Source organism: Pleuronectes platessa, chromosome 7, assembly GCF_947347685.1.
Source record: "Pleuronectes platessa chromosome 7, fPlePla1.1, whole genome shotgun sequence".
Classification (NCBI taxonomy): Eukaryota; Metazoa; Chordata; class Actinopteri; order Pleuronectiformes; family Pleuronectidae; genus Pleuronectes; species Pleuronectes platessa.
Window position 1 is genome coordinate 5,208,582 of NC_070632.1, and position 25,337 is coordinate 5,233,918.

General features: G+C 42.6%; 1 long non-coding RNA gene across 3 annotated transcripts in view; it reads right to left on the minus strand.

Annotated features, from left to right (window-relative positions):
- LOC128444847 (uncharacterized) overlaps positions 1-25,337 on the minus strand; it is a 97,840-nt gene that overhangs the window by 10,773 nt on the left and 61,730 nt on the right. The window contains exon 3 of one of the 3 annotated variants that reach the window (XR_008339190.1): positions 2,964-3,011. The exons of 1 other annotated variant lie outside the window; for it this stretch is intronic. This is a non-coding gene — a long non-coding RNA (uncharacterized LOC128444847). Of the gene's footprint in view, positions 1-2,963; positions 3,012-15,389; positions 17,269-25,337 lie in introns of those variants that run through there. One more of the 3 variants, XR_008339191.1, reaches the window with a different exon arrangement.

Consider the following 25,337-nt stretch of genomic DNA (forward strand, 5'->3'; position numbering starts at 1 on the left):
GCTGCTGCTGCTGCTGCTGCTGAACGGTCAACCACATGTCAAAAGTGTCGAGTCACCCTTAGAGCGGCCACTTGACCCAGGAATGCTCTCTCACACTGGAATACACTGTATGCATATGTATTTCACAGCCTGTGGCCAATTAGCATTGAGAAAAACGTTTGAAGAGATAAAGTGTGAAACGAGTGATGAAGATATGTTTCTTAATGTACACGCGAGATAATGAAAGGTGAACTGGTTTATCAAACTCCCTTGCGGAATAATTTAAAAGTTTTTTACCTCTTAAGAAACACAACCAACACTGTATTTAAACATCTACTATTTACCTACTATGTATGTAAATATAGCACTTTCAAATTTTCTGTTTGAGGAATAGGGTTTGATCGTTTCTGCCCGAGGACCTTAAATCTTGACAGGTGAAATAGAACTAGAACATAGCCTGGGGGAAATGCACACACGTTTAATCATCTCCATCTCAGCTATCTATGGACACAATGGGCCTGAGTTTAGCAATATTTCCTACCTGATAGAAACAGATCGATGTCTGCGCAACAATGGTAGGAAATAGTGTTTAAAAATAATAATCATCTGCCCAAGAGGAAGCAAGTACAATGCAAACAGCATCGGACCAAGGACAGAAGCCTGGGGAACACCGCAAGTCACAGATTCAGTGGCTTTTGGCATAATTATGAACTGGAACTGAGAAAATGTACAAGGAGAACCAGTCCAAAGAAGATCCAGAGATGCACCCACCCCAAATACCCAACTCTCAAAAGAAATGCTATACCTGTAATAGTAATATAGTTTCAGTAGTGCAAGTCAACATGGAATAACACTAACCAATTGAAAGCGTATTAAAAAACCTTTAAGAGTTACAACTAGGTAGTAAATAACATAACAACACAGATTATCCAAAATGTATCCATTTGTTTTAAATTAAATTCAAATAAAATAAATACTTTATAATAATACTCGTGTATCCATCATGTTTCCTCAGTCGGACATTAGTTGTTCACTCCATCTGATTGTTGTGCTTGTGATATACCATCGTGTCTGCACTGATAGTGGAGGGTATAATAGTCGCTAAATAAATGATAAATAAATGCGTATTGTTTTTATTTCAATTGCAAAATTATTTTAATAGCATTGTCCAATTTATGGTGACTTGTACATTTTATTTAAATGTTATAATACATATAAAAGATCATCTTATCATCATCAAATGTGGCAGAGCAGCATATCTTTAAAAAAAATCTGAATCAAGACAAAAACAGGTCTTGCAAAAGGAGCGCAACAGAGAATCATCAAGTCAGGGTCCTTTCCTCTAACCTCACGTCTGTTAAAAAGCACAATGCAAGACGATTGTAATGCAGCCTGTCAGTGCAAAATAAGTTTTGATTAGCAATTCAAAAAGTAAATCAGTCATTGTGCATGAGAAGATAGCGATAGAGAAACCACCTAGAGCTAACGTTTACAGGAATCCGCGCCTGTGGGGTTTCAGCGGCAGAGAAAGACACAGTCGCGGTATCATATCACTGTGATACTGAAAATGACAGTAACAAGGTCAGTAATAGATTATGTGCTGACCTTTACCTGAACTGAAAGCTACTTTTATTTCCCTCTATCAGGAAACCATACACCTGCAGATGGCCCTGGGAGCAGATGCAGTGTTTGTCAGTGGAGCACAGCGTGAACTGGGTAAACCTGAGCAGGAGATGACACCGGTCCAGAAACTTCAAAACACCACGGTGCAGCAAACGTCAACACCAGCACAACTGCAGGCAGCGTAATCCCAGCAACATTAGGTTTCATTTCTAAAGTAAGATCACTTAAGAGAGCAATGAGCAACAATTTCCACTACTCCCTCATGAAGTCTTTTTTTTTTTTTTCTTTCTCTTTGACAGAAGACGACTTGAAGCAGGCAGAAGAAAAGCTTTTTCAGGCTCCTACACGAGACAGACAAGCCAGCAAGACTGGTTCCAATCAAAACACAACTACAAGCCCAGCAGTGCTATGAATCTATTGTTAACAGAGGTGGTGGCATCTATACAGGGGGGGGAATCTACACTGACAGAAAACGACAGCTTCATCTGGAGGCATTGCCCCAAAAATATGATTAATTTATCTACTGTAATGTATCATCCTTAAGCCCATTTCTGCCACAGGTCCTGTGAGTTGTTATGTTGTTTTTATAACGACCTTGAAAGACTCAGAGTAATGACTTACTCACTCAAAATAATAATGATAAATAATGATTTAGTGTCCCAAAATACAGACATAGTATCTCAAAATAATGACTTAGTATCTCAGAATAACAACTAGTGTCTCAAAATAACGACTTCATATTTTAAAATAACAAACTAATATCTCCAAATATCTACGTAGTGTCTAGAAATGACCACTAGTGCCTTTAAAATAATGACTTAGTATCCCAAAAAAACATCTAGTCTCAAAATGACATCTACTGTCTCATCAAAACAACGACTAGTGGCTCAAAGTAAGTGAATCACTTAAAAAAAAAAAAAACTAATATTTCTTAATTATGACTCAGTTTCTCAAAATAAGAATTATAGTATTAAGTAATTTTTGTAGCTCATAATTTCGATTTACTATCTCATAACTATGACTTACTTTATCATAATATTGCTTACTTTCTACTATGCAACTTACTTTCTCATAATTATGATTGACTTTCCAATCTCATAGTTTTGATTTAGCGTTTCTCCTTTTCTCTCACTGGCAGAAATGGGCTTCAGACTTCCGCTTCAACAGACCAGAACAAGAAACGCACAGCTTGACTCGTGTCTGTTCACACACATCCAGCGACGCGTTCAAGCCATGTTAACACAAGCTAGTGTGGCTTGAGGAACCAGCAAGTTGAAGCCCAGCTCAGATGAATACCTGCTCACATGAATCATCAGCCAACGTGATCACAGTGGAAAAAAAACAAATGTAATCCCTCTTACCTGAGATCACCTTCTGAGGCTCCTGAGCATAACCCCGGGATCCGGCTCCTAGGAGACATGAGACAAATGAGACGTTGGATGAAAGATGTCAAGTGAAGTGTGAGAACAGGACAAATGACTTCAGATAAATTAATATTACTGACACTTAAATAAGCTCCAACACATTCTGAACAGTTTTTGTAATTGTTTATTTCATGCAAGTTGAACATGTCTTCTTCTTCATCCTCATATAAACCACATCAGCTTTTTCATAATCTGATTATTTGTATTTCCTCTATATCAAAATTACATTCATGGGAGTTGTGGGTGCTGATCTCCGTCATGGCAACATCCTTTATAGAATCACTTCCACATTAGCGAGTTGTCTTCAAAAGTAAAAGCACAGCGTTCGTCTTGTTGCTGTGATAGTCTCTATCGGGCCGAAATACAGAGCTTTTACTTTGAAAAGTTGTGGTTGTGGGTCTGAAGATTGTGTGGATTGCCTAACAAACTTTTAAAATAGACAAGACGCAATGTATGAACAAAATAACACATCATTCAAACTTATATAAACCACAAACATGAACAGGGATGAAGTTTAAACCTTCATCGTGGATAAACCAGGTAGGATGAACACATTTTTTCACAAATTTCACTCTGCAGCAAAAACCGCTCATAAAAAGTTCTGCACACAACGTCCGACACATTATAAAAAGCAGGCCTTTCAAAACAGGCAGGTTTAGGACCAGTCACATTAAAATAAAATGGAACATCAGGACAGAAGCTGCATTAAAAAAACTACTCTGCTATTTCTGTTAGGGTTATACACACTTGAGGCCTTATCACTCATCACAATGACTTGGATGGGAGGAGCGGATTATTCCACAAAGGAACCAACTGACTTTATTATAAATCTCCTTCCTATCACGTGTAATCAGGTGTAATCTCCAGCTTCCCCCCCCACCCCCCCCCCCCCGGGAGCTCATCTTATGCAGCGAAGCCCAAGGGTCCTTTCACCACGACGGGTCAGAGAGCTAGCTTCACTTCCGAAAAGGTAAAGCCTCACCCCCTCCCTCCCTCACCCCCTCCCTCCCTCCCTCCCGCAGAACTTCATTTAACGGCAGGACAAGGTTGGATTCACTCCGAGCGACCACAAGGAAGTGGGAGAGGAGCAGAGGGGTGATGGAGCAGGGGAGGGGGGGAGGCGAGGAAGTTGTAGCATGAAAGCCAGCGAGATGTGAAGTTGTCAAAACACATATTCCCTTCTCTTTTTTCTCACACAAAGTGACTAGAGTGGGAGTTCAAAGCATGTGAAAGGGAGAGAGGTTTGAATTACAGTAGATCCCCTCAATCTTTAGAAGTCAGGAAATGGGATCAGATGAATGATGAGCAAGACATCCAGGACTTAAGATCCTGCATTGTCTGAGATGTTTTTTTTTAAACGTCTTCCATTATCCGACCTTGTCTTTGAAACCTGAGCTACTGTCGGAGGCCATCAGTTACCTGCCTCGGCATCCACGCCCGTCGCAGGGCGATACCAGGAAACATAATTCAGTGGAACCCGACTCGACTATAATGTTTGCGTTGGAACCGAATAGAAACCAGTCGGATTGTTTCAGTGACTGAATAACAAATCATAACAACTTGCAACTTCTCCTTTTTCTATTTGCTGTTATTTCCCTCTGTCTCTGTCTCCCTGTCGGTCCACGGCAGGGAGAGTTTGCTCAGAGCGCTCTACCAGCTTTGATGGTCTGCGTCTTGTCCTGAAATGACAGCAGCTGCCGGGACGGGCCACACCGGGAGCAGCCGAACGCTTCAGTGGAAGGGGAATCTCCCGCTCTGAACAATGCCACACTCCTTAGTGCTTTAAAGAGCCTCTTCTGGGCCCCATTCAGTCCCGGAGCAGGAGATACAAACAGCTGCATTTTATCAGGGTATTCGAAAGTTTCTCTGGCGAATGTCCTCGTCTTGTTTGGGGGCGTTACGCAACGCTAACAGCTCATCCAGGTGGGTGACAACAAAGAGACAAGGGTGCAGGTAGAGTCTCAGACCTTTTCTGGCTCCCTAATCTCTCCATTCTGACACACACTTTGATTTGTGAGTCAGTCCAAAGCCTGAGTAAACAGCCCGTCCTGTCGCCACCCGGGGAAAGACTGCAAGTAACTTTCTATCGACTCTTTGGTCTCCTCAGGATTTGTTCAAGGTGGTTCATTTATCTTTTCAACCCCCGGGTTAATTGAAAACAAAATTCAGTTGATTGGCAGACCACAGTGTTCTCCCCGCTCCTCATTGTGGAGCTGGTTGTCTGAGGCCTGTTAAGAATCTGCCCTCTCTGTTTGCCCCATCGCGAGCATGAGCAGACAGATGTTCCCACACAGGTCAGGACACACACAGACACAAACACACACAGAGAGGTATAAATGCATGAAAACACACAATCATACAATGTTAACAGAGATGTTTCACATCATCAAACACAAGAGCGAGACAATGACGACAGATAGTTTGCCAAGAAGTAAAGACAGGTGAGAGGAGAGTGAGAGGAAGGAGAGACGCTGCAGGTTCAGAAAAGGACAAAGCAATGGATTCCTGTCCTGTTTTTGCAAGTTAGTGTCGACATGCATCAATGCGTGTGTAGTGTTCTGTCTGTGTCCTGTATGTGGTGCTCAGGAGAAATAAACCAATCTTCCTTCTGATAAACATAATCATATCACAATTGAGAAGAAGTGAGTTTATAGTGTGATTATATTATTTTTAAAGTCAAACTAGTAATTTTCTAAATAGCAGAGCAATGGAGTTCTAGCAGACACAAGCACGAAGGTGTAAGTGGTGCATTTTGTAGTCGACTATTTTCAGCAATCACACAGTAATTAGTATTTATATTGCTGGGGGGGGGGGGTGGATGTGGGATTGACTCTAAAAATACAGTGTCCATGTCTATAGCATTGAAGGGAAATGTCACACACGTTACACACAATCAGACTCACTTGTGTGTTTTGAAAGTTTTTGGTGGTCTGTGGCAGAGAGGAATAAATAGTCAGCAGTAATTATACTGAATTAAATTCATGCACAAATCCATTGCTGAATTGAATCGCTGGTTATTACATATAATTCCATTTTTCGCAACAGGAACTTAGCAAAACTTCACTTCAGGTTAAAATCCAGCATCATTAGTGACTGTGTAAAACAAACAATGCCACTATTGTTCTTACAATCCCTAAATGAACCTGAAAGGCAGAGGAGCTGTATGGATGGGCCCGATGATGCAGAGAGCAATAGTGTCACATGGAAACCGAATGGGAGAGCGCCAGGCGAGACAGAGGGAGGTGAAGAAGTGATGGAGTAAAAAAGAACACAGAGTTCACGGTGATAATAGCAATAAATCCGATGTGCTGTGACCCCACACCGAGTCCTGCAGTGTCTGTGCATTCCGCCCCGATTCCTCACAGGCTCCACTTAAGACGTGAAACCTGTGCTGACAGCTCAACCTGCTGACCCCCGTGACCCCGGCTATCCCTTCCCCCCCGGGGTGGGACACCAGCGGAGAGAGGAAGTGCCACGGCCGAGGAGGTGAGAGGTCGATTCAGAATATGCATTTCGAACGTGAGAGAACAAGATGGATGGATGGTTGTGACAGTTGTGGAAGCAACGTGTTTTCACAAGTCAAAGAATCTCAAATAGGTAGTCTTTTTTTACTGTGTATGACAAATGTGTCTTGTTGAAACAACGGCGTAGTGACAAGGAGACAAGCGGACAAAGGACCTGACATGATGAATTATCAGTCAATAAATAAAGAAAGTAGGAGAACGTAGTCAGACTTATTTAATCCTGACTGACTCGGTACAGAAGAGACTCAAAGTGAGCCAGTTCATTATTGTTGTCATCATAAACACTGCATCTGTGCAAAGACTTGAACACTCACATATCTTTATGACACCGAATGTGAGAAACTTGACATTCGAGGTCAGTGGGTTGTGATATTGGCCTCGTTTCGCCCTGGGGCTGGGGGAGACTGATTGTATGAGGAGATCCAGGGTGGTGACAAACAAATATCTTCACACTATCGGTCTGACCTTATGGTTGTGTGTGTGTGTGGGGGGGGGGGGGAGAGAGTAAAGGGCCTTGAGTGACTTGCAGTGGGAGCCCCAGACCTAGTATTAAGAGTTTTCTACCCCATTGCATCCATTTTCAGGGTTTTCTTCAGGTTTCAACAACTTGAATATAAGACCCTTGAAAGACCATAATCAACGAAAGGTGAAACCTAGAATCTGCTTGTCCCCCCCGCCCCGATTGGCTGGCAGATGCCTTTTTCATGTAGGGAACCTTTCATATAGAACACTGAACTGATTACAGCCCAAACAGACTATTTAAGACCTGTAAGGTTATAACTGAATATTTTTAAGACTTCTTACATATCTACCTAAAATAAAGAGGACTTTTCCAGATCCACTGAAACCCAGTTTTTCTCTCGATATTCTAGATCTTCTGTTCTTTGCTTCAGCCGCTGTTCTTACCCTTATGCAAAACAATCAAGAACATCTTCCTGCGTTTATAATACCTTTTGGAAAATGTTTTCCAAATACACAGCTTATTGATCTGATGATATCAGACGTTTGGAACACCTTTTACCTTTTACCGTCCTTCTCTGAATGTTGAACTGACAACGTTCATTCCCTTTTTTCTTGATCTGCTCCGTTTCAGGTTGTAGAATGTGTGCCAAATGTTTTATTCTCTTTTGTGTGTTGTCTTTTTTTTTTTTTTTTTTCTCGTTAAACCCACAAGCCATTATCAGCTTTATGCTACAACCCAACAGACCTTCAATCAATGCCTGTCAGAGTAAGTGGACGTACATATGGGACAGCCAGTTGCAAAGTCTGTTTCATGTTTCCCTACGACTTTACGGGCCTTCTTCTTTCTCTATTCAACCCCCAGCTGTCACGGTTTTGGCAGCAGGCGCAGGCACACCTCTAACGGTAGAGGATTCCAAGCCAAAGAAGGTTACCAGAGAAAACTCGACTTTCCTTTTTGTTATTTATCTTAATGCAGTGTCTCTTTTAGGGAGCAATCTGTCGGACATGACGTTTTATGCAGTGAACATGAAGCTCAGTAAAACTTTTACTGCAGGCTGAAATTCAAGGAATGCTTTTTTGCCCTATTTTTAGCAACAAGTTAATAAATATTATTCAGGTCAGAAAACTATCTAATTAGTTTTTCAAAGTGGATGCATCAAAACCAGGAAATGTTTTTATACCTCTGCATTTGTTGTGCGTCTGTCCATCCACCCTCCCACCCCTTCTTGTAACTCAGGAAAAAATAAACCTGTACCCCTTATTAATACTCTTTTATTAAAGCTTTACTGAATATGTGTATATGTGAGTGTGAGTTTGGACAGATTTTAATTCAACTTGATGTTTTGAAGGAGGTACAACCAACTGCAAGGATGTAATTCTAGTCTAACTCTATACCTGTGAACTCTGGCTCTCTTGAAGACTAATGATACACAAAAATTGCAACACAACTTCAGAACTTCATGAGCCATCACTTTCTTACTGATCTTACCCTGTCATGAAAATATTTCTCAAGCAGAAGCTTTAACTTTAAGATCATTGTGATTATTCAGGATCTGCTTTTGAGATATTTCAGGGGAAAACGTTGCAAAATCTCTGCTGGTTAACAATTCGGTTTTGTTTAGTGGATTATATTGTCATATCCGTCTATCCCACCGCTTTCCCACACTTTCAATAAGGTATTAATGACGATACAGTCACCCTAATATGAGTTGCTTAAAAGTTTTGGAAAGATGACTCATGGGGAAGGTGTGGGAAACTCAACACTGAAAGAAAGTATATGATGCAACCACACAGTATTGCATTTATGAAGTAATCTAAGTATATCAATTGAAGTGCCATGTGGAGTTTGCCAAAACATGGATGGGACCTTAACCCTCTGCAGCCCCCGTTTGAGCTCTACTCCTCCACTTTCATTAAATATTGTTGGTCTATTTTAAATAAGTTGCACTGTGACCTAGAACTATGTCAACTACACAACATAGATCTTTTTACATTTGTTACAACTGCCGACATTAGCGACGTTGATTTATTAACATAAAGAACTCTACTTAAAATACATCTGCCAGCTGAGGAGTGGAGCCGACATGCATTTAATGTTGTATAGTGACATTTTAACAGACATCAGATTCATTTCTTAGTCTTAAAATATCTTTCATGCCCAATAGCATGCCTCATATTCCTCTGTCTCTCTTTCTCCGCCTTTTACACACTGAATAAACGGAAGCTGAGTCTGGGGCCACATTCTTGCCCTTTCCACACTCGATTGCCAACACAGCACGTGGCTTTGTGCTGGCTTCGCCGATGGCTCCTTTTAGAAGCTCTTAATGGGTCACACACACAATATACTTTGTGTTACCGAGCAGTGAACCTCCACTGAGGGGATCGGGGGTGTCACCAAGGTTCAGGTGATTGAGAGGGAGAGAGGGAGAAGGAGTGAAAGAGACCCACTGGTCTGATGACATATCATGCAAACCTACCGGACCCTCAGCTCCTCAGTGTGTTTAAATTCAGATGAGTAATAATTATAGTTACACAGTCGAGGATTGTGTGATTTTATTTAGTTCTTTGGAAAATGGCCGTTCATAAATTATAAAACAGTTTTATGATAACCAAGGATATTAACTGTCAAACCACTTCTGACACATGGGGCTTCTCAGACAAGTTCTTCAATTTGTGGCGAGGGGGAAAAAAGAACGGTGGAAAGTTTGAATAGTAGCAGCTCCTCTAGAAAGGGCTTCAAGTCCTGGCAATATATCACCTTCAAAAATTCAACTTCGAAAACGTGCAACGCAGGAGAGTCAACGGGCAAAGAAATAAAGTGGGACTTCAAGTTCAAGTTGGAAGGAAGATCATCTAAACACAACGTTAAAGATGTACACAAAAGGGGACGAGGCCCCTCTGTACGAAGTTTGCGATCAAGTTACCGATGTGAGCAAAACAGAGGAAACAGAGCAGTACCACAGGAAATCATGGGGGGGCAGTGTAACCAATAATTCCAGCGAGACGACCATAAGAAACTAGCTAGAAAATTCAACAATGGTGGATCTTTAAGAGAAGGTGAGAAACTACACTAGACACTTCTTTCTTTGCTCCGTTTGTTGTTGTTTAAAGTCTCGACTCTGCGCTGCCCTCTAGTGGATGTATTGCTTGACAACCCTGCTTAAATTAACGTTGTGGAATAGAGTGTTGAAATCCTCTCTGTTATCATAAGTTACAACAACATAAATGGGGCGTATGTTTCTATCTAACATCGTAGAAACATGTGGGACTGGTTTTGCTCTTCACTTGAATTTCGCTACAACCGTTTTTCGCTGCATTGTTCAGCAGCTCATTTGCATCTACCACAGCAATGTGGTTGACAATAGTAGCGATGGCTTAGATTAATAAATAACATAGAATTCATAACAATATGCATTTTATATACATTGAATGGGAAACTACACATAAGTGGAATTTTGTGTGCCATCCATTTGTCTGATATTCGCGCTGATATATTTTCAATGTTTAATTTGCAGTAATGTGAAAGGAATCCAAGAGTATTCAGGTCAGATTCTATATTTTTTTGTAACACAATGGATTGCGTTACTAATTGCAGAAAAAATGGCCATGTCATTTCCATTCAGTAACCGACATTTCTTAGTAATCTGAGCTAACTCTGTACAGTACATGCATACAGGCACACATATACACATGCACCCACGCACATATATACACACACAGACGCACACAAAGACACACACACACATCGATATGTCCAACAGTGGTGAACAGCTGCATGGGTCGGTCTGGAGCGAGACCAGCCACCTCTTGGCCACAAAGGGCTGCTTGTGCCCCCGGCTCGCTAGGAACATAAAACACAAGAGATAAGACCAGACACTGTTTGCCAGGACCAGTGGACCTCCCCAAACAGGAACTGCAAGTGCAAGTGTTTGACACACAAACACACACAAACACACACACACACAAACATGCACGGAGGGATGCGAGGAAGCACATACATGCATGTGAATTACACACACATGTACAGGTTTGAGTGTGTGTATGTGTGGAGAACATGTAGATCTGTGGATTGGTCGAAGCCTCCTTCTCCTGACATTCTTTATCTGCTCTGTATTTACTTACAAATCATGTTTAAAATACTTCTGGGTTGTTGATAAAGTTACTAATCACTGACAGAACGTAAGTTTCATTTCATGAGAAAGGGTACAACCAATCAGGGACTGTTGAGGGAGCTTTGTTTAGTTTTTTTTAACCACTTGTTCTCCGGTGCAATCTACTGTCCATTTAACTTATAAAAAACACACACTTGGAGGTTTTGTCACTACAACTTCTCTCAGTCAGAAACTTTTTGGTGGCTAATGTTAGCTCATCTTAGCAAACTCTTAGATAAGATTTGTTGCACAACTGACATCATTCATAACTGGCTAGACCAACCCGCTGCACTTCTGACATCTCGTGACTCGTCCATGTGAAGTTTAATCACAAACTAGCAAACGAGTTGTAACAGCCACAAGTTATTCAAAGTGACTTTAAAGTGGTGCGGTGATACTTTTATACAAAAAACTACTGCAAAGGAAGAAATCTCCAGCCCTGTGATGTGAAAGGACTCCGGGATCTATTGTGTTCTGAATGGTCGCTAATGCGAGGCTGAAGAAACCTCCTTCAACAATGAGGCCGTGCTCCATTCTTTCCTATGTGGCTCTATTTCTGCCGAGTCATGGTTGGTCCAGTCACCACTCGCAGGCCCACACAGACACAGGGCCACACACACCATGACACAGTAGAGTCTGTGTGGCTTGGATCAAGGTCCACTCGCAGAGGGGGGGGGGGGAGGGGTTGAGGGAAAAGCCCCTAAACGTGACTGATGTCTTTGTCCTTATCGCTGCCCTTCTTCTTCCTCTCTCTATCCATCTGTCTATCCATCACCAGGCCTGTCTCTCTCTCTCTCTCTAACCTCCCTGTCCCTGTCCATCTGTCCATATCACCACTCTTCTTTAATGCTCACATATCTGTCTGTGGTCTCGGTCTTGTTCTCCTTTCTGTCTTTGTCGAAGCTCGTTTCCAATGACCTTGCAAAAACATCACTCTTATAATCTTGTGCTCTTCCTTTTAAAATGCAAGAACAAACTTGGTGGCCTCTCTCGGGTCTTGAACATGTGTGTGTTTATCGCGTTGACAGGGTGTGTGTCTCTGTGAGGCCAGATGTGTGAGGAAGATACTGGACCTGCTGCATCAATGTTGCCGCGTCACCCAGACAGTTTATTTTATTATTTATTATTATTATTATTATTATTCATCAGCTGTCCATAATGACATTGGGCAATACAGCTGTAGCTCATTCATAACCTCAACTGGCCTCACACACACACACACACACACAAACACAAACACAAAGATATATAACAAAAGCAAAATAACTTAAATCTCCATCGCGCAAAAGAAAAGATCGACATATGCAAAATAAAAATATAGTGCACTCAATGGCCTCTTGAGTGAAATATCAGGTTTGCAGGGTTTAGAATGACACTTGGGGGATTTTGCAGAACTGCAGGATGTCTACAGAAGGTGGAAGCTTCAACATCTGTGTACGCAAATAAGAGCGAGAGAGGATGATGTTGTCTGAAACACCTGGGACTCAGGGTCTCTTTTGGGAACGGTCTCAGCTTTAGATCCACAGAGGCAGCCTATCGTGAAGGAGATCACTGATATAAAAGGCGGGGAGGCGTCGATGGTCACACATGTACGAACACACATGCAAACACACAAATATATAACTGCTTCTTTCTTTAAATACATATATCTGAGACTCGTGCCCCAACAATTTTACCAGAAAAACAACAATCTTCAGAATCATTGTGATGGCACACAGATTTTTTTGATTGGGAGAAAGACGTGTGTACCTGAGAAGTGGTCATCTGCTTAAACTACAAAAAACACACAAGGCAAAGCAGGTTCAAGAGTAAACTGTCCATCCGTTAATAACAGTGTTCGTCTGCAATACTGAGTGAGGAATCTTTTTAAAAACTGTTTAGTGTGTTTTGTTCTCAGAGCTGAAATCCTTCAGGAATGCAGGGATCACGATGAATATTCAACAATCTGTGGTGTTTTTTGTTCAGTTAGTCACAGCTTCGGTTGAGCGATTGATGGAGTTTATGATCAGGAAATGACAAACGCTCAGAAACCAATGATTTCAACTTGTTACTCAGGAAAAGTTACATAGTGTTGCTTGAATCTCTGGTTCACTGAAGGTCGTTAAGACCTGAGGCACGACGATTAGTGAGAGAAAGATTTTTAAACAGCCCGGGCCTGGACTCTGAATGATTCGGTCACAGGACATGCACATTGTACAAAAGAGAGACGTGCATCCATGTAGGGTTGTTTTCATACCAGTAAAAAAAAAAAAAAACTATGGTGTTTAAGTGAGTGAAACTGAGAACATCATTATGTGACACTATGTGATGTTCTCGGTCTTATGCATAACAGACATCATGGGTGTCTGTAACCTGTAGGGCAACTGACTGCTGCTGTGGTCGTCTGTTGTCTCTGGGAGGATTAACTGGAATGTGTGGCCTGTCCATTGCAAACTCATCTACGGGAGTGATGCTCACATTTATAAAAAACATACAATATGTGTTGGTGTAAAAGGAATTATGTATTTCAGATATGATTCATACGTATTAGCAAATTTGGTTTTACTGGTTTTAAATTTCCAAGGAAACAGGAAACAGATTAGAAGTGGGTTCTCAAGAATCCAGTTTCCCATGATTAAATATGAATACTTATCAATACTAAGCAAAGCGGTGCTGCAGCATGCAAACACAAGGTCCCAGACGCAGACTGATAAAGTACCATAGCTTTATTTATTGCTATATGAGCGTCAGAATGTAGAATACTGTTGCTTTAATGATCGACTGACTCTCGAGGGGGTTTGTTTGTGATTAACTCACTGGCAAGCGAGCAGCAGCAGCATTCTCCAAGTGTTTCTCTGATCAAGGCTAATTCCTCTGTCACCTCCTCGTGCCTGCAAGACATTCCATCGCCATTTTCTATTCTGGATTGTGGTATTTGCCAGTTTCTCTCTGCATTTGGCCACTTGAGACGGGTCCTGTGAGTGAGCTGCTTCGCTCCCAGAGGAGTTTGACTAAACTTTAACTTTAAAAAAAAAGAAATCCCCGGCATGAGGGGGACTGATTCACATGTGATTGGTTGATAATTGCCATGTTTGGAATGATGGAAAGATTCTTTGAAATCTGTGTCAACAGTGTTAACGGGCAATGTAGTGTAAGTGAAAGAGGAAAGGCATAGGTATCACTGATTAACAGAAGCCAGTGTGTCAGACGACTAACTCTACCTTTGGTGAACCCTGATCCAGATACAATATATTAACTAAGCATCTAGACCTAGAGCCCCTCACTCTTTTCAAATGCACATTGCGGATTTAGCTTTCCTGCATTGAAAAGACAATAGTCGTGCAATTAAAGTAAAAGTAATCAAACCTTATCATCGTTTAAAGGTTTAAAACTTCAACTTCAGTGCTTTCAGTTTTGCTATGACACTAAAGACAACTTCCTGCTAAAACCTGTCAAATGAAGGCAAGAGGACACAATGGTGCAGAGATGGCCTCTGATCCGCAGCAAACAGGATGCGTCTCTGGAGGATGTGTATCTAAAGGTGAGGTGTGGCGAGCGGCGAGCTGCAGGTTCTAGGACAGCTGAGAGCTTTCGTTCTGACTCATCATGCCGACGCTTTTTTCTGCTGCATCATGAGCGGAGCCTCAAGACCCTAAGACTCTCAGACCCATGTACACAATATAGGACTATGTGGGGATGTGTTGTAAAAGTCCTGAAGTTTGTTATCTAGGCATCATTAGTATCTGGTTATCAAGTGAAGTCCTTTTGATCCTTTGTATTATATTGATTAAATTATCTACTTTCTCTTTCACTTATTACACGATCTAAAGACACCGATACTTTGTTCTTGCTCAATAAATCAATAAAAAGAAGCAATATCTTATACAGATACAGATAAGCTGAGCTCTAAAGTGATGTGAAGACATTAGAGAGTTGCTGATCTTGAGCAAGCGCTGTTTATAATTGTGTGAATCCACTGTAGGTCCTGGATTGTGCAGCTTCAGAAGAAGTAGACTCTGAAGCACTGTACAGCAGCCCCGCCGGTCTGACTAGCGCCCTCTATGGGCAACAGGCGGATGTGCTGGATGTCTGTGCACATTGCAGGAGAGCAGCTGGACAGGGAGAAGTGCAGCACAGCCACCAGCGACAACCGGGGCATGAGCAGCGGTGCAGCCCCCAGGAAACAGCTGCTCGGCCATCAGTCACACTTACGCCACAGACACGGGATGGAGCACTTTACATTTCTGGAATCATATTTTCTGTGATTTTAGAGGGGGGGAGGGGGGGGGGGGGGTTAAATGGTTTAATGATAATGATGTGTGGGAAGGTTTGTGTAAAATGTGAGGTGTGCAATGGTTTATCAATAACATAACAAGGTTGTCATCTTATATAGATAATTGTCACATTCTGTGCACACAGCCCACCCTCTTATTGTGTGTGTGTGTGTGTGTGTGTGTGTGTGTGCCAGCTGTGTGTTAACCGCAGAACAACCAGCCAACTGAACAACAGCACAGAGCAGAGTTTAGGACGTTTTCAATCAGAAACCTGTGGCCGATGAGGGTGAGGACCAAGTGGAGGTGTGACAATGTGAAAATGATCAAATTCAAAACAGGAAAAACTGACTCGGAAACATGGGGGTGATAGGAAACACACCGACAGTCTTATTATGTGCAGAACGTGGGAGAGAGAACATTTGAATATAAGGATTAAACGTGTGAGCGGTGGAAACTTCAAACTCACTGAATCAAGATTAATTTCTGAAAACACCTTTGTCTTTTCTAAACACAAAGAAATTCCCACAGCTTAACACCTTAAGAACGAGAGCATGTGATTTGAACAGCAGCTTCAGTTTCTTTCACCTGTTCACAGACTTTAAATTACTGATCATACTTTCATGTCCTGGTTACAACTCATGTTTTCACTTTCTGGACCTTCAGGGGTAAAACCCCCATTTTCATTTAAGTTTATGGTTTAAATAAAAAATACGTGATCGTCTGTTTCCATTCATCGAACACAAGCTTCAATTGTGCAAAGTCTTACGTATCATTATGAAAATCTTATCATAAAAAAGAAACCTTCAGACTGTGAAAGACCAAACTGTGGGGCGTTTTAATTGTAATAAAGTAGGCGGGGAAATTTGCTGCTTGATTTATTCGCTATGATTTGATTTTGATTCATTTGAAATTGTTAATGCATGATAGACGGGGGCGTGTGTAAAAGGAGTTCATAAAAACAATTGCATTGAAACAGAAATATAAAAAATCAACAATTATAACCACGTCAGAACTCAGCTAAAGGTCAAACTAAGTACGTGTGCAGCCCTTGAAGGCTGTGTCGCTGATCCGCTGCCTCTTATTCAATTATACTGTAATAATAATCAACATTATTTTATTGCCCAGCCCTAATGTGTCATCTCAAACTTCAGTCGTATATCTGTTAAAAAATTAGCCATCTGTTATCAATAAAGCACGAGACTGGTGCTGAACAATTAGGACCAGAGTTGATAGAGGCCACAGCGGCCTAATCTTATCAGCCGGGGTGGAGAGAGGAGAGGACGGGCGGCTGGTGTTATTTCCGTTGGCTCCCTTTCACATCAGTGTTTGCAGTGGCATGACCGCTCCACATCAACCGCGGCAGGGAAAGGTGTGTGGACACTTATCAGTCTGAACGCAGCGCCTGAGACCAGGAGTGTGACTCGTTCCAAACGGAAAATAAAAAGTTTGAAACGGTTCCTGTGATTCAAAGCACGACGGTTGACGTACAAGTCATCCATTCATCTTTTATTTGACGTGACATCTCGGGTGAATATGACGGTAGAGTCAAGGATTAGTGAAACCTTCCCCCGTACAGCGAGCCTATAAAACAGCTGTGTTAAATTCTTTAAAAAGCACGAGCCGCTGCTCATGTGTTAACATGTATTTTATGGATAACAGGCCCGATCCAGGTGTGTCTCTGGGAATGTGGGGTCCTGGTGGGGCCACAGTTAATATCAGGAGGGCAGGTGGGGAGACAGGGTGAAGAATAGTGGGGTTTCATTTCATTGTCTTCAATCTGTGTCTGTCTGACATTCCTGCTCCAACAAAACCTGGAGTTCCCATCCATCTTCATTCAGAGGCTGGCTGCCACCTACATAGAATATACACAATGCCACATATATGTCCTTGTCTTTTATTTTCTTTAACACACGCACACACACACACACACACACACACTTCATTAGTGTGAGAAAAAAAGTGTCTAACTAGGGTCGCACCCATTAGAGCACAAACCTCCATCCAAGACGAACTCTGCACTAAATCAGTCACCTATGTGTGGACGTGGTTCTAATAATATTGAATTGTATGAACTGGTGACTCCCACTAAATGGTAATTGTCTCATCTACCCATTGGTTGCAGTTACATGTTTCTAGTCCTATTTGTTACCATACGGTGGCAACAAAATTGCCTAGCGCCCCATTAATATCATGTTTAACTCCAGATCAGCCACAATTAAATGAGTTAGTTGTTCGCCCATCCTTCAAACAAGTTTAATAGAAATCCATTCAGTAGTTTGACAGTAATCCGTCAGACAAACACACAAACACAGAGACGAAAACATAACTTAACAATTCATACGTATTCTAATTCACCAAATTGTTGTGAAATACACTTAAAAACTTCTAGAAACTAAACTACTGTTCCACTGAGCCCCCCCCCCCCCCCCCCCCCCCGTCTGTCGTTTCTCTTCCAGGCTCAGTTCATCCCACTACGGCCTCATGAAGGCCCACACCTCACTTCTGGACTTCCTGGCTACTGATTGCAGCATCTGACTCACAAAAGGCAAAACATAAGCTGCTGGTGTCTGTACCAGGTACCATCTGGGTCTGGTTACCCGGGGGTGAAGCCAGTAAAGGAGGAGGAGGAGGAGGAGGAGGGGGCAGACAATGATGGCAGGGCTAAATGTGTTCCCCCCCTCTAAAGCTAACCGAGGGGCCACAAGAACAGAACCTACTGAAGACCATGGCTGCACGTGAAACACAGTTATAATAACTTTATTATAACTTTAATTGAATTGCTTTCACATCAACCTGCAGCTTTTTTTTTTTTACGCGCTCAAAATCCAGTTGCATGAAGAGTTCCTTAGAACTGGCCCCTTTAGAAGGAAGCTGTAGCTCATCACAGGCTGGATGTCACTTCATCATATCTTCACGCCTAAAGAACTGTCAAACATTCCACAGAAAACCAACATCACAGATTGACAGGAGATTAAAAACATACAACCCATGTGGGCATCATCAGCAGAGTGACACATCGCTGAAGAGTAACATGAGCAGCTTACATAGTAATTCTCTGGAAAAACGTTCACACAAACATTCATGAACTAAGGACTGCACATACCTTTGCCGATGCCCTATCTTGCCGTGAAACAGAAAGTGAAAGAGCCTCAAAACCATTTATCTGGATCATCTCCAAAACTTGAGGTGATGTTGTTCCACCTTTCCTCAGAATTTCTTTGAAATCAGTTCTGTAGTTTTTGATTAATCCTCCTGCCAGACCGACAGCAATGAAAACACAACCTCCTCAGCGAAGGTCCTATTGTATCTTTACCACCAACTGGTGTGTCAATGTATGTGTGTGTGAAATAAAGAGACCAACACTGACAAAGACACAAACAGAGAGACAGTGAACAGCAGTGCTATAGCTGCTCGACACTCTGTCCACTGTCCTGTCTGTGTGACCCCAACACCACCTTTATCTCCAAGTCATTCTGTCGGGGGACATTACTGGATGAAGGATGTCCTGGACAGAACCGATAACACGTTCCTCAATACTGAGGTAATTTCCTCTACCCACAATGCATCTTGGCCAGCTGGGGAACTAGTTTGTGCATGCTACTCCTATAGCCCGCTCACCAACCTCAGGTGCTAGGCTCTACGAGTGGACCAGAGGTTCCAGCACCAGCACTATTAAAGACAATCTGGGTCATCAGGGAGGTGGAAGATCAGGTAGGACACCAGGAGAGGAATATCTGCGAGGAGGTTGAGGGGGCAGACAATGATGGCAGGTTCTTGAATGTGTTGCCCCTCTAAAGCTAATGGAGAGGCCACAAGAACATAACCTACTGAAAACCATGGGTGTAAGTGAAACACAGTTCTAATAACACAAAAACTTTGTTGATGTGCTTCTTTGTCTTGGGTTTGAAACACAAGTTTGTCTGGTGAAGAAAGATCTAACAAACGGGTCTTTAATATACTTGATTTCACATTTATTTACGCTCTCAAATCCAGTTGGATGAAGAGTTGACGCAGGTATCTACATGTAATTTAGAATTTGTTATGAACGATAAGCAGTTTTCCGATTTGTTTTCAATATCCTGGCCCCTTAGAATGAAGCTGTAGCTCATCACAGGCTGGATGTCGCTTCAATCAATCTTCAAGCATAAAGAACTGTCAGACATTTCACAGAAAACAGACATCACAGATTGACAGGAGATTAAAAACATACAACCCTCGTGAGTATCATCAGCAGAGTCACACATCGCTGAAGAATAACATGAGCAGCTTACCTAATAATTCTCAGGAAAAAGTTTAACACAAACATTCATTAACAAAGGACCGAGCATACCTTTGCCGATGCCCTATCTTGCCATGAAACAGAAAGTGAAAGATTTATCTGGATCCTCTCCAAAACTTGAGGGCAATCTGGGACATCAAGGAGGTGTGATGGGAAACTATGGCCATAACATGGCTTCAGGTTCAAACCCAGAACCTTCTAACTATGAGGTGATACCAGTTAGAACAACTCGACCACAGTGCCATGAACATTTAAGCCTGGACATTTAAATATATAAGTTGTATTTGAGTTAACAGTGTGATTAAGGCACCAAAACATTGCGTCACATGACAATAACCGTAAGGAAATTAATCTTAAAACATCTTTTACACTTGACTTGAAAAACAAACCTTTACTTTTGTAAACAAGTGATGTTTGCACTGTTGTGAAGCAGCACCATGCTAACGTCCTACCCTTTGCCTGGCTGCTACTTCAACTAGAGACCACAAACACAGGACTGCCTCCACCTCTCTGCAACAACTCCACCACTTTAAAAAGTGATGACCACCGCAGCTCCTGATTTGACCTGGAGATAAATTTAAATGCTAACACATAAATGCATTCAGGTGATGAGCTAATTAGTCAACGATACACTGACTGGATTGACCATATGGACTGTATGACTGACCGGAGAGGGGCAGGGGAGGGTGGGGTTTTTGAACTGGAGGCCAGATCGAGAGGAACTGCTGCTGTTGGCTCTGAAAGGAAAAGCCCAGTCAGGGTGGCCGAGGATGATTCCCCTTTTGTTCCATCCCTGCCACCTAATCAATTTTCTTTGGCAAGTCCTAAATAAAGTCATATAGTGGTACTAATGTTTTAATATAGCGCCATGTGTCTGTGGCACAGTTATGGCCCCAGACCTCCTGATCCCCCCCTCTGTATCTTGATTCATTAGCAGGCTAAGGGAGGGGGGGGGGGGGGGGGGGGGTGCATTTGTTCTGCGGTTGGGATAGAAAGAAGAGGGCGAGGATGAGCAAAGGAAGAATTTTGACCTCGGGAGGGGGTGGAGTGGACAGGGAGAATAGAGCAGCAACTAGAGAAAGAAAGAGAGACATAAAGAATCAAAGAAAAGGCAAAGACTGACAACGTGGTCCATCCATTTTACCCACCATGCAGAAGAAACGAATTATCATCAAAAGCTTGAAAGGAAAAAGGAAGAAAAAGAGGGATTGAGAGTCGAAGAGGGAGGAGGAGGAGGAGGAGGAAGTAGACGAAGCAAAAGATGAAGATGACGATGATGAAGAAGAAGGGGTGAAAAGCAGCCCATCTGAAGGGGACTGCTGGGCTCAGCAAGTTAGCGATTACTGATTAGCCAGCTCGGTCCTGTCGGGAGGCCTGTCTGTCCTTGGCTTGGGAAAACAACATAAAAGGGAGCCGGCTGTTTTGTGACGGGACTTGAAAGCTTGGTAGCTATCGGTAGACATTAGCCTTATCAATGGCCGGTCACTAGAGCCGAGCTATATGAAGCAACAAGGGCACTGCTTTTCCAGAGGGAGATAACCGACGCATACCTCGGCCCACATTTGCATGCACCGGGGCAACAGGCAGACAGAGACACACACAATATGACAGAGGAAAAAAATCACCAAAAATTGTGTGAGGCTGGAAACGGTGGCTCTGCCAACCAGCCAGGCAGCCAGTCGGTCAATCAGTGAGTCCTGCCCAGTGCCCAGATGGGTGTGGTAAACTGGCAAGAGCTTTTTAAAACCCACCCAGTCGTCTCGTGTCCTGTGCTTCCACGTGCACGAAAGTGAAAGGTTAACAAGTGCAACGGCACCTTTCAACCACTGGAAAGGACACACTGACACTTGGTGTTTGTGTGAGCTGGGTTGGTTTTGCTGGGAAGCGTTTTCCATTGCCTTATGTGCAGTAAACCAATCTGATGAACTGGGGTCAGTGGAAAAATGAAGCTTTGAAAGTGCCGGCATGACGATGGTGAGCTTTGACAATATGACAACAAAAAAAAACATCAATAGTATTTCTTGAAAGGTCTATGCTCACGGTACATAACACATTGGACCGGCCACTTGAATATGTGCACGGAGCGAGAGACCCTCACACACACACACACACACTTCCCCGTCTTTACCGCACAACTACCCCACAGTAGGTTTGTGCTGATTGATTTTCGTGGGGTAAGGTCATTCTGAACAGCTGCTGATAGACATGCTCGGGTCGGTCAGTGCCGTTACTGTTTGTACTTCACCGAACCGCAGCGTCATCACCCACCCTGTCTTGTCAACAGCGTGGGTGGCAGGGCAGCTAGTCCGTCTGTCGGTCGATCCTCTATCTGCTGTCACTCCCACCTAATCAATGCAGTGAAGACACAGGATTTCATAATAATATAATAGTAGTGATTCTACATGATCTTAATTGCCCTTTCTTATCGTCACTCAGCTTCATTATCTGTCTATGACTAACCGGAAAAAGTGATAAAGATCAAAGAGATGTTGGATTTTAGTTCCGTGGACATAATACACCTGCCACACACCTTCAGCTTGTACCCGTGATGTTATGTTTGCAATATTTGCGGTGCACAAACATCTGGAACGTGCTTCAAAGCAACACACTCCGCACACAGGCGCCACTTTTCTGCATTCGCCCCTCTCTCCCTCTCTCTCTCTCTCATTCTCTCACGCTCTCCCTTGTTTTCTCTGTCGTTTCCGTCCCAGTTCCGACGCCATGGCCTGCTTCAGACCTTGTTGTCCTCTCTCTCTCAGCTGACTGGCTGGCACACCTTTCAGGGGACAAAGTCCCTGAGTGAGAAAACAGAGGAAAACCCACACACACACACACACACACGGGAGCACAAGTGCACATATATGTAATCATATGCAAACACAAGCATGCGCGCAGGGCTGCGGAAACATCTTACACACAAGCCAATAGACAGATGAATACACGCACAGTCAGGCAAACCTGCCGCAGACACACACACACACACACACACACACACACACACACACACACTTCCAAAGTCCTCCAGCGTCATGCCTTCCCACCCTACACTTGATAAACCCTTGTGTGAGGCTGACAAAGCAGGAGAGGGCACTCAGCAGCCTTTGAACACTGGAGCATGTTGCATAAGCTCACTGTACCAATGGACTGTATTTACACACTGGACTGTAACGTACTGTATTCTGCACTGTGATGACTCAGGAAAAACCCTCAAAGACCTATATCTCATGAGGTTTCCTTAAGCCTATTAATTATGATCCAAATATTTGGGATTAAAGTTTGGGAAATTCATGTTAACTCAAACAGAAAGAGACAGAGAAGTGGCAACTAGCTAGGTAAGAAGGATGTTTTGAATCTTTAGTTTTAAAACAATGCTGTTCATTTTTCTCTGATTCGTGAAACAATTTAAACAAGTTTTTGGATTCAACCATAAAAACCAACTCATCCCAGAGAAGCCTTGTGTGTGGATTCGGTAGCTTTTTCCCCATCTTTGGTCATGAGCTGACAAGAGAGGTTGGTTGTCCTGTCGCCATCTTTTACAGATCCCAAGTAAAATAGATAAAACATAAAAGATAAATAGCAATATTCCAGCAGTAGTTTTCCACAGTTTCCGGTCGTAAAAATCTAGGTCTGGCCGGAAGGAGTGATAAAAGGACACACAGCTGTTTGCAGGTCAGCAACAAGGTAATAAACAGCATATTGTGTTTTGCTGTATGATTGATAACTGATAACTGAGAGATAGTTTTATACAACCGTACAGTTACCGGCCGTAAATCGCTTCGTCTGATCTCACCGTCTAATTCCCTTTCTATTGTTTTGAAGCATTTTAATAGTCGTGCATTTACTGGAATTGCTTGTCTGTCACACAGATTATGAGGGGCTGAGAGTTCCTAGTATCTCCATCCATAAGGAATGAATGGAGAAGTTGTTGAAGTTCAAAGCAGCGGTTTCCAACCCCGAAGAGGAAACCAGAGTGCTCTGTTTGTCATTGATGTCATCGCCAGCAAACCACACTTCAAACTGCTAATAAGGCAGCAGGGGTATTCACTCCAAAACACAGAGGGCCTTATTTGTTCAAGCCGCACACCCCGTGTGTGCCTCCATGCTTCTACTGACGCTGTGCACTAATGGTTCCCACATCAGACTCTCTCAGTGGCCTCAGTCACATATGACTGCCATGCATCACCATCTCCATCCACCTCACCTCACCCCCAAAGGGCTCGGTCAATTAGTACGTAGCATGGAGAGCGCGGAGCAGGCTTCCGAAGGGGCCTCCCAGTGGGGGGATGTGAACAGGCTGAGGAAGCAGAGCAGTGTTTACTGAAAATCACATTTGGGATGCACCGATAGTAATCTGACTTTAATTTAACTGGTGAAATGGGGATGTGAGTGTATGCATGTGTGTGCTCATATGTGTGTGTGTGTGTGTAAAGCGATGGGGTTGTGGGAGCCCCGCACTGCATAATTGAGACCGTATTTTCAAACTGGCCAGACCAGATCTTGACTCAATCACGTCTGGCCCCATGGATGGGGTAGACGAGGGTCTACATCTTTGTTTGACAACGTGTATGCTGCAGATTGATTTTCTGGTTCTGGTGGAACGGAGCAAACGGATGTGAAAGGGAGGAACAAGATTTTTTGCCTCATGAGGAAGGAAGTATAAGGAAGCGTAGCATTACGAACACGTGCTGCGCTAAAAACGTTTTTTTTCTGCTATTTTAAGGATGGCCCATTCCATGAGTCACCAAAAAATATTTACAACACGTTCCCATTTGAAGTAATATAATATCTTGTCAGCAGGTTTGTATGTTGCTGTCTATAACAAGATCAATGAAATGTGAAATGGTCGGGGGAAGCACACCAGTAAATGTCACAGGTGGGATGAAGAGAGTTCGGAGGGTTGAGAGAGAAGCAGTGAGAACAACTTATCTGGTAAAACTGGGCCTGGTGTCTACTGCACAACTTATTAATTATTATGTAGATTTAATCTAACACAGCCACTGATTTTGCTTCTGTAACTAGGACTCTGGTTTCCTATGTCTTAAAAACCACATCTTTCTAGTTTAGTTAGTGTTTTGTTGACTGGGTTTTACAGGACTGCCTCTTATACGTCACACGACCTAGTTTTAAACAGATAGGATTAACACTGAAGGATGAAAGAAGCTACTTGACACACTGAATCACTGGATAATGCTGGAGGATCCTTGTTTACATCAAGAAAAAAATCTGTGATTCTATTACATAGAGTATAAAGGGATTCAGATCTATTATCTAAAAATAAATACTTTCCAAATGTCATATCTGTTTTGCTGGTTAAACTAGTGTACAATAAAGTTTATTTGAATCTTTCTACATTAAATTCAAGCAGCTTGATGATCACTAGATGATCGTCTATTTGCAGCCGGTTGCTCAAACCAGCGAAGTCTCCTTTCGTGAGCAAAGTGGTCGTGATCATCATTTCCAAATGTCTCCGTCTCTGTCCAGACACAGCACAATGCAGACAAGACGTGTGGATGTAGCCTCAATGTTGTTTTCATCCTTTATCTTATGAAAACGAGGGCATTAGCTGTGTTTCTTTCATAAATAACACAACATTTTACTTCTTCCTGGTGAAGCGAGACACATTTCAAGACGTTCTTTGGGTA